This window comes from Triticum aestivum, chromosome 4B (genome assembly GCF_018294505.1).
Source record: "Triticum aestivum cultivar Chinese Spring chromosome 4B, IWGSC CS RefSeq v2.1, whole genome shotgun sequence".
In the NCBI taxonomy this organism is placed as follows: domain Eukaryota; kingdom Viridiplantae; phylum Streptophyta; class Magnoliopsida; order Poales; family Poaceae; genus Triticum; species Triticum aestivum.
The window spans coordinates 79296993-79307785 of record NC_057804.1 but is presented as its reverse complement, the minus strand read 5'-3'; positions in this window follow the sequence as shown (position 1 = coordinate 79307785).

Below are 10793 nucleotides of genomic sequence, written 5' to 3'. Positions count from 1 at the left end.
CCTCGCCACTGTAGGATCTCGATCTAGTGGTTAGATTAGAACATAGTTATTTTAGGCGTGAAACGTTTTCCTTTAAGGCTCAGTTGACCGCCCGTTTTAGCTCTAGCACGCACGCCTCTAGCCAGTAGCAGTACGCCATGTGGCCACTTGCCGATTAGTAGTTCTGTTTTCTTTTACATAAATTGTTTCTAATTTAGAAATCCAATATCTCCTAGAATATTTAATGTTTTTGAGTGATTATTTTTTCACTAGGTTTAGAATTTTATGAGTTTTCGTAGATGCAAAGTTTGGCCTTGTTTGAAAAGTTTAAATTTGAATTTGCTTAAATTTGTCTAAATCACTATTTTGGCAATAACTTGAGTTTTAAAATAGGTTTTAATTTAATTGTTTTTGCTCCTAGTCACTAGTTAGATAGTTTAAACAATAGGATTTGTTTAGTTGACATTAGAATAATTTAAATTAGAGTTTTACTAAAAATAATACTATTTGCTATAGAAAATTAATTAGTTAATAACTTAGTGAATTTTAATTGGATTTAATTAAATCTTTTTGCAACTTTCAACTTGTTGTAGTATGTTTCTGTTAGACAACAGTAGCTAGTTTTTAGAATTAATTAAATATTTTTTGTTACTATTTTGTCTTTAAACTTGTTTAGGTTATATCTAGAGTTTTATATTATCTTTTTATTTGTCTCTTTTTGCTAATAAATTATGAAAAATAATTTATGTTTAGTTAGTTGTTTTAGATGTTCTTTTATGCTAAAACTTTTATTAGGACATAAAATAAATTATTGTGGAGTAGTATAACACTATAGTTTTTCTTTTGTCTGTTTTGGAGTTTTCTTTGGTTTTGCTTTCTTTTTTTTGATTGTTTTATTATTAGTTTTACTTGTTGTTATACTATTGTTATTAGGATGAATTGCATATTGTCTGTTAATGTTTGTTCTTGTTGGACTATCCGGAGTGCGAAGCCTGTTATTACGAGTCGTTAGCGTTTCAAGAACATCAGGAAGGCAAGTCACTTTGATCATTGTTTTTACCTATGTTTTATTTTTGCATTAGTTACCACCTTTCCACCATGTTGATCTTGCAAGTAGTACCACCATGTTGATCTTGCAAGTAGTATCATGAGGTAGAAAAAAACCCACTCCCCTGACACCAATGCTTGGGATTGCGATGAAATTTTAGTTTGCTACGCTCTAGTAGATGGGGTTGGTTGAGTGAATTCCATGGGAGTTGTGAGATTTAATTATGATCAAGACATCAAGACTTCAAGACTTCATGATGCAATGTAACTCTGGGTGCAAATTGGATGAACGGCACCAAGGAGGAACCAGTGGTTAGCCAAGGTGTTGCCGGAGAAGTGCCAATTCACGCGGAAAGTTCCACCCATGCATGAAGAGACAAAATGAATACTTAAGGACCCGAGGCTTATCTGAACAACCACAAGCCATTATGGTTTCTGGCTTGGTTGGACATCATAGTGACTCTGGCTGGACGGTGCTATGAGATATCGAAGAACGATAGGATTGGATGGGCACCGACAATGGCCTAGAGGAACTCTTTGGAAGACCATATTTCAGTCATCCGGTTCTCAAACATCAAGCAGTGCGAGGACTTCAACGAAGGCGGACGAATCTTGTGGGGAAAGTCAAAAGTGTGCAAGACTCTGCAGAGTATCAAAACCTAATAGATTAGCCATGTCCCCGGTTACGGGCAAGTTGAGCCTTTGGAACTGAAACTATCAGGAACTCTCGACACAATTAATAATAATGAGTTGGGTTTTATTAATAATTTGGGATATGAGAATTGGTTTGGCGTTGTTAGGAAACATAGCATGCAATTTCAAAAAAAATCCTACGCCCACGCAAGATCTACCTAGGAGATGCATAACAACGAAATGGGGAGATTGTGTCCATGTACCCTCGTAGACCGAAAGCGGAAGTGTTAGCTTAACGCGGTTGATGTAGTCGAACGACTTCTCGATTCAACTGATCAGGCACCGAACGTACGGCACCTCCGAGTTCTGCACACGTTGAGCTCGATGACGTCCCTCGAACTCTTGATCCAGTAGAGGTACTAAGGAGTAGATGAGTTCCATCAGCATGACGGCATGGTGACGGTGATGGTGATGTGATCCGCTCAGGGATTCACCTAAGCACTACAACAATATGACCGGAGGAGTAAACGGTGGAGGGGGGCACTGCACACGGCTTAGAAACAATTGATGTGCCTTGAGGTGCCCCCCCCGCCCCCATATAGGAAGGAGGAGAGGGGAGGAGGGCCGGCCTAGGGCGCGCCCAAGTGGGGGGAGTCCTACTAGGACTCCTAGTCCTAGTCGCCCCCTTCCTTTCCAATGGAGGGCGAAAGAGGGAAGTAGAGGGAGAGGGAGAGGGAGAAGGAAAGTGGGGCCGCGCCCTCCCCTTTGTCCAATTCGGACTCCCATGGGGGGAGGGGGCACACCACCTCCTGTGGCCTGCCTTGCCTCTACTCTTAGGGCCCATAAGGCCCATTACTTCCCCGGGGGGTTCCGGTAACCCCTCGGTACTCCGAAAGATACCCGAAACACTCCGGAACCATTCTGGTGTCCGAATATAACCTTCAAGTATATCAATCTTTACCTCTCGACCATTTTGAGACTCCTCATCATGTCCGTGATCTCATCCGAGACTCCTAACAACCTTCGGTCACCAAAACACATAACCCATATAATGCATATCATCATCGAACGTTAAGCGTGCGGACCCTATGGGTTTGAGAACTATGTAGACATGACCAAGACACCTCTCTGGTCAATAACCAATAGCAGAACCTAGATGCTCATATTGGTTCCCACATATTCTACGAAGATCTTTATTGGTCGAACCGCAATGTCAACATACGTTATTCTCTTTGTCATCGGTATGTTACTTGGCCGAGATTTGATCGTTGGTATCTTCATACCTACTTCAATCTCGTTACCAGCAAGTCTCTTTACTCATTCTGTAATGCATAATCATGCAACAAACTCATTAGTCACATTGCTTGCAAGGCTTCATATGATGTGCATTACCGAGAGGGCCCAGAGATACCTCTCCGATACTCGGAGTGAAAAATCCTATTCTCGATCTATGCCAATCGAACAAACACCTTCGGAGATACCAGTAGAGCATATTTATAATCACCCAATTATGTTGTGACATTTGATAGCACACAAGGCATTCCTCCGGTGTCCAGGAGTTGCATAATCTCATAGTCGGAGGAATATGTATTTGACATGAAGAAAGCAGTAGCAATAAAATTGAATGATCATTATGCTAAGCTTACGGATGGGTCTTGTCCATCACATCATTCCACTAATGATGTGATCATGTTCATCAAATGACAACTCATGTTCATGGCTAGGAAACTTAATCATCTTTGATCAACGAGCTAGTCTAGTAGAGGCATACTAGGGACACGGTGTTTTGTCTATGTATTCACACATGTATCAAGTTTCCGGTTAATACAATTCTAGCATGAATAATAAACATTTATCATGATATAAGGAAATATAAAATAACAACTTTATTATTGCCTCTAGGGCATATTTCCTTCAGTCTCCCACTTGCACTAGAGTCAATAATCTAGTTCACATCACCATGTGATTTAACACCAAAAGTTCACATCTTTATGTGATTAACACCCATAGTTCATATCGCCATGTAACCAACACCCAAAGGGTTTACTAGAGTCAATAATCTAGTTCACATCACTATGTGATTAACACCCAAAGAGTACTAAGGTGTGATTATGTTTTGCTTGTGAGAGAAGTTTAGTCAACGGGTCCGCCACATTTAGATCCTTATGTATTTTGCAAATTTCTATGTCTATGATGCTCTGCATGAAGCTACTCTAGCGAATTGTTCCCACTTTCAATACATATCCAGATTGAGACTCAGAGTCATCTGGATCGGTGTAAAAGCTTGCATCGACGTAACTCTTTACGACGAACTCTTTATCACCTCCATAACCGAGAAGTATTTCCTTAGTCCTCTAAGGATAATTTTGACCGTTTTCTAGTGATCTACTCCTGGATCACTATTGGTACCTCCCTGCCAGACTTATGGCAAGGTACATAATAGGTTTGGTACACAGCATGTCATACTTTACAGAACCTATGACTCAGGCGTAGGGAATGACTTTCATTCTCTCTATATATTCTGCCATGGTCGGGTTTTGAGTCTTACTCAACTTCACACCTTGTAACATAGGTAAGAACCCTTTCTTTGACTGATCCATTTTGAACTCCTTCAAAATCTTGTCAAGGTATGTGCTTTGTGAAAGTCCTATCAAGCGTCTTGATCTATCTCTATAGATCTTGATGCTCAATATATAAGCAGCTTCACCGAGGTCTTTCATTGAAAAAAAATCTTATTCAACTATCCTTTTATGCTATCCAGAAATTCTATATCATTTCCAATCAACAATATGTCATCCACATATGCTATAGAGCTCCCACTCACTTTCTTGTAAATACAGGCTTCTCCAATAGTCTGTATAAAACCATATGCTTTGATCACTGATACGTCCATTTTGCATCATGCTTTTATATCAATATTTATTGCATTATGGGCTGTTATTACACATTATATCTCAATACTTATGGCTATTCTCTCTTATTTTACAAGGTTTACCATGAAGAGGGGGAATGCCGGCAGCTGGAATTCTGGCTGAAAAAGGAGCAAACGTTGGAAACCTATTCTGCACAACTCCAAAAGTCCTGAAACTCCACGAAATCACTTTTTGGATTTATTAAGAATTTATGAGCAAAAGAAATAGGCCAGGGGGCCCACACCCTGTCCAGGAGACAGGGGGCGCCCCCCCTATAGGGCGCGCCCCCTATCTCCTGGGCCCCCTGGTGGGCTTCCGGCGACCATCTTCTGCTATATGAAGGGTTTTGTCCTGGAAAAATTCGTGGGCAAGCTTACGGGACGAAACTCCGCCGCCACGAGGCGGAACCTTGGCGGAATCAATCTAGGGCTCTGGCGGAGCTGTTCTGCCGGGGACACTTCCCTCCGGGAGGGGGAAATCATCACCAACGTCATCACCAACGATCCTCTCATCGGGAGGGGGTCAATCTCCATCAACATCTTCACCAGCACCATCTCCTCTCAAACCCTAGTTCATCTCTTGTATCCAATCTTGTATCCAAAACCACAAATTGGTACCTGTGGGTTGCTAGTAGTGTTGATTACTCCTTGTAGTTGATACTTATTGGTTTACTTGGTGGAAGATTATATGTTCAGATCCTTAATGCATATTATTACACCTCTGATTATGAACATGATTATGCTTTGTGAGTAGTTACTTTAGTTCCTGAGGACATGGGTGAAGTCTTGCTATTAGTAGTCATGTGAATTTGGTATTCGTTCGATATTTTGATGAGATGTATGTTGTCTCTCCTCTAGTGGTGTTATGTGAACGTCGACTACATGACACTTCACCATTATTTGGGCCTAGAGGAAGGCATAGGGAAGTAATAAGTAGATGATGGGTTGCTAGAGTGACAGAAGCTTAAACCCTAGTTTATGAGTTGCTTCGTTAGGGGTTGATATGGACCCATATGTTTAATGTTGTGGTTAGGTTTACCTTAATACTCCTTTTTGTAGTTGCAGACGCTTGCAATAGGGGTTAATCATAAGTGGGATGCTTGTCCAAGTTAGGGCAGTACCCAAGTGTCGGTCCACCCACATATCAAATTATCAAAGTACCGAACGAGAATCTTATGAACGTGATGAAACTAGCTTGACGATAATTCCCAATGTGTCCTCGGGAGCTCCTTCATTATTATTAGAATTTGTCCAGGCTTATCCTTTGCTACATAAAGGATTGGGCCACCTTGCTGCACCTTATTTACTTTATTTACTTTTGCTCGTTACTATTTATCTTATCACAAAACTATCTATCACCTACTATTTCAGTGCTTGCAGAGAAAACCTTACTGAAAACCGCTTATCATTTCCTTCTGCTCCTCGTTGGGTTCGACACTCTTACTTATCGAAAGGACTACGATAGATCCCCTACACTTGTGGGTCATCAAGACTCTTTTCTGGCGCCGTTGCCGGGGAGCGTAGCGCTCTTGGTGAGTGGAACTTGGTAAGGAAACAATTATATAGTGTGCTGAAATTTTCTGTTACTTGTCACTATGGAAACTAATCCTTTGAGTGGCTTGTTTGGGGTATCTTCACCCCAACCAGAGGAGCAAAGAGATGCTCCTCAACCTACTGAACTTTATGAAAATATTCACTTTGAGATTCCTTCGGGTATGATAGAAAAACTGCTAGCTAATCCTTTTGCAGGAGACGGAACTTTGCATCCCGACTTACACCTTATCTTTGTGGATGAAGTTTGTGGATTATTTAAGCTTGCAGGTATTCCCGATGATGTTGTCAAAAGGAAGGTCTTCCCTTTATCTTTGAAGGGAGATGCAATGACATGGTATAGGCTATGTGATGATACGAGATCTTGGAATTATAAGCGATTGAAATTGGAATTTCACCAGAAGTTCTATCCTATGCATCTTGTTCATCGTGATCGTAATTACATATATAATTTCTGGCCTCGCGAAGGAGAAAGCATCGCTCAAGCTTGGGGGAGGCTTAAGTCAATGTTATATTCATGCCCCAATCATGAGCTCTCTCGGGAAATGATTATTCAGAATTTTTATGCTCGGCTTTCTCTTGATAATCGCAACTTGCTCGATACTTCCTGTGCTGGTTCCTATATGCTGAAGACTATTGATTTCAAATGGGACTTATTGGAAAGAATTAAACGCAACTCTGAAGATTGGGGTTCCGACGATGGTAAGGAGTCAGGTATGACACCTAAGTTTGATTGTGTTAAATCTTTTATGGATACCGATGCTTTCCGTGGATTTAGCTCTAAGTATGGACTTGACTCTGAGATAGTAGCTACTTTTTGTGAAACTTTTGCTGCTCACGTTGATCTCCCTAAAGAGAAGTGGTTTAAATATAATCCTCCTGTTGAAGTGAAAGTAGTTGCACCTATTACAGTCGAAGAAAAGACTATTACATATAGTGATCCTATTATTCCTACTACTTATGTTGAAAAACCTCCTTTTCCTGTTAGGATAAAAGATCATGTTAAAGCTTCGACTGTTGTTCGTAAGAGTAATACTAGGACTTATACACCTCCTGAGCAAATTAATGTTGAACCTAGTATTGCTATGATTAAATATCTCTTGGATGAAGACTTAGATGTGCATGTTATTTCTTTCGTGGGTGAAACTGCTAATATTGCTAGACCCGATACTAAGACACGTAGACCTGTTATAGGCACGCCTGTTATTTCTGTTAAAATAGGAGATCATTGTTATCATCGCTTATGTGATATGGGTGCTAGTGCTAATGCGATACCTTATGATCTTTATAAAGAAATTATGCACGATATTGCACCTGTTGAATTAGAAGATATTGTTGTTACTATTAAGCTTTCTATTAGGGACACCATCAAACCTATTGGGATTGTTAGAGATGTTGAAGTCTTGTGTGGAAATATTAAATACCCTGCTGATTTTCTTGTTCTTTCTTCCCCACAAGATAATTTTTGTCCCATTATTTTTGGTAGACCTTTCTTGCGTACTGCTAGTGCTAAAATTGATTGTGAAAAGAATATTGTCTCTGTTGGTATAGATGGTATGTCTCATGAGTTTAATTTCGCTAAGTTTAGTAGACAACCTCGTGAAAAGGAACCATCTAGTAAGGATGAGATTATTGGTCTTGCTTCTATTGTTGTTCCTCCAACTGATCCGTTAGAACAATATTTGCTAGACCATGAAAACGATATGTTTATGAAGGAAAGGGAAGAAATAGATGAAGTGTTCCTTAAACAAGAACCTATGCTAAAACATAATCTTCCCGTTGAAATTCTTGGGGATCCCCCTCCACCCAAGGGTGATCCCGTGTTTGAACTCAAACCATTACCTGATAATCTCAAGTATGCTTATCTTGATGAAAAAGAAATATATCCTGTTATTATTAGTGCCAACCTTTCAGAGAAAGAAGAAGAAAGATTATTGAAAACTCTGAAGAAGCACCGAGCTGCTATTGGATATACTCTGGATGATCTTAAGGGCATTAGTCCCACATTATGTCAACACAAAATTTCAGTGGAGAAAGATGCCAAACCAGTTAGAGATCCTCAAAGACGATTAAACCCCAAAATGAAGGAAGTGGTAAGAAAGGAGATTCTAAAACTCCTTGAGGCAGGTATTATTTATCCCGTTGCTGATAGTGAATGGGTAAGCCCTGTCCATTGTGTCCCTAAAAAGGGAGGTATTACCGTTGTTCCTAATGATAAAGATGAATTGATCCCGCAAAGAATTATTACAGGCTATAGGATGGTAATTGATTTCCGTAAGTTAAATAAAGCCACTAAGAAAGATCATTACCCTTTACCTTTTATTGATCAAATGCTAGAAAGGCTATCCAAACACACACATTTTTGCTTTCTAGATGGTTATTCTGGCTTCTCTCAAATACCTGTGTCAGCGGGGGATCAATCTAAAACTACTTTTACCTTGCCCTTTTGGTACTTTTGCTTATAGACGTATGCCTTTTGGTTTATGTAATGCACCTGCTACCTTTCAAAGATGCATGATGGCTATATTTTCTGATTTTTGTGAAAAGATTTGTGAGGTATTCATGGATGACTTCTCCGTCTATGGATCCTCTTTTGATGATTGTTTGAGCAACCTTGATCGAGTTTTGCAGAGATGCGAAGACACTAGTCTCGTCCTGAATTGGGAAAAGTGTCACTTTATGGTTAATGAAGGCATTGTATTGGGGCACAAGATCTCCGAGAGGGGTATTGAAGTTGATAAAGCCAAAGTTGATGCTATTGAAAAGATGCCATGTCCCAAGGACATAAAAGGTATAAGAAGTTTCCTTGGTCATGCCGGTTTTTATAGGAGGTTCATTAAGGACTTTTCTAAAATCTCTAGGCCTCTGACTAATTTATTGCAAAAAGATATTCCTTTTGTCTTTGATGATGATTGTGTAGACGCATTTGAAACACTTAAGAAAGCTTTGATCACAGCACCTATTGTTCAGCCACCTGATTGGAATTTACCTTTTGAAATTATGTGTGATGCTAGTGATTATGCTGTAGGTGCTGTTCTTAGGGCAAAGAGTCGATAAGAAATTGAATGTTATCCATTATGCTAGTAAGACTCTTGATACTGCCCAGAGAAATTATGCTACCACTGAAAAAGAATTCTTAGCAGTTGTGTTTGCATGTGATAAGTTTAGACCTTATATTGTTGATTCCAAAGTTACTATTCACACTGATCATGCTGCTATTAAATATCTTATGGAAAAGAAAGATGCTAAGCCTAGACTCATTAGATGGGTTCTCTTGCTCCAAGAATTTGACTTGCATATTATTGATAGAAAGGGAGCTGAGAACCCCGTTGCAGACAACTTGTCTAGGTTAGAGAATGTTCTTGATGACCCACTGCCTATTAATGATAGTTTTCCTGATGAACAATTAGCGGTTGTCAATGCTTCTCGTACTGCTCCTTGGTATGCTGACTATGCTAATTACATTGTTGCTAAATATATACCGCCTAGTTTCACATACCAGCAAAAGAAAAAGTTCTTTTATGATTTAAGACATTACTTCTGGGATGATCCACACCTTTATAAAGAAGGAGTAGATGGTATTATTAGACGTTGTGTGCCTGAGCATGAACAGGAACAAATCCTACGCAAGTGTCACTCTGAATCCTATGGAGGACACCACGCTGGAGATAGAACTGCACACAAGGTACTACAATCTGGTTTTTATTGGCCTACTCTTTTCAAAGATGCTCGTAAGTTTGTCGTATCTTGTGATGAATGCCAAAGAATAGGTAACATCAGTAGACGTCAAGAAATGCCTATGAATTATTCTCTTGTTATTGAACCGTTTGATGTTTGGGGCTTTGATTATATGGGACCTTTTCCTGCCTCCAATGGTTATACACATATTTTAGTTGCTGTTGATTACGTTACTAAGTGGGTAGAAGCTATTCCAACTAGTAGTGCTGATCATAACACTTCTATTAAAATGCTTAAAGAAGTTATTTTTCCGAGGTTTGGAGTCCCTAGATATCTTATGACTGATGGTGGTTCACACTTTATTCATGGTGCTTTCCGTAAGATGCTTGCTAAGTACGATGTCAATCATAGAATTGCATCTCCTTATCACCCGCAGTCTAGTGGTCAAGTAGAGTTGAGCAATAGAGAGCTCAAATTAATTTTGCAAAAGACTGTGAATAGATCTAGAAAGAATTGGTCCAAAAAACTTGATGATGCATTATGGGCCTATAGAACTGCATACAAAAATCCTATGGGTATGTCTCCATATAAGACGGTTTATGGAAAAGCATGTCATTTACCTCTTGAACTTGAACATAAAGCATATTGGGCTATTAAAGAGCTCAATTATGACTTCAAACTTGCCGGTGATAAGAGGTTGTTTGATATTAGCTCACTTGATGAATGGAGAACCCAAGCTTATGAGAATGCCAAGCTCTTCAAAGAAAAAGTCAAACGCTGGCATGATAAAAGGATACAAAAGCATGAGTTTAACGTAGGAGATTATGTGTTATTATTCAACTCTCGTTTAAGATTTTTTGCAGGAAAACTTCTCTCAAAATGGGAAGGTCCCTATGATATCGAGGAGGTCTATCGTTCCGGTGCTATAAAAATTAACAACTTTGAAGGCACAAATCCGAGGGTGGTTAATGGTCAAAGAATCAAGCATTATATT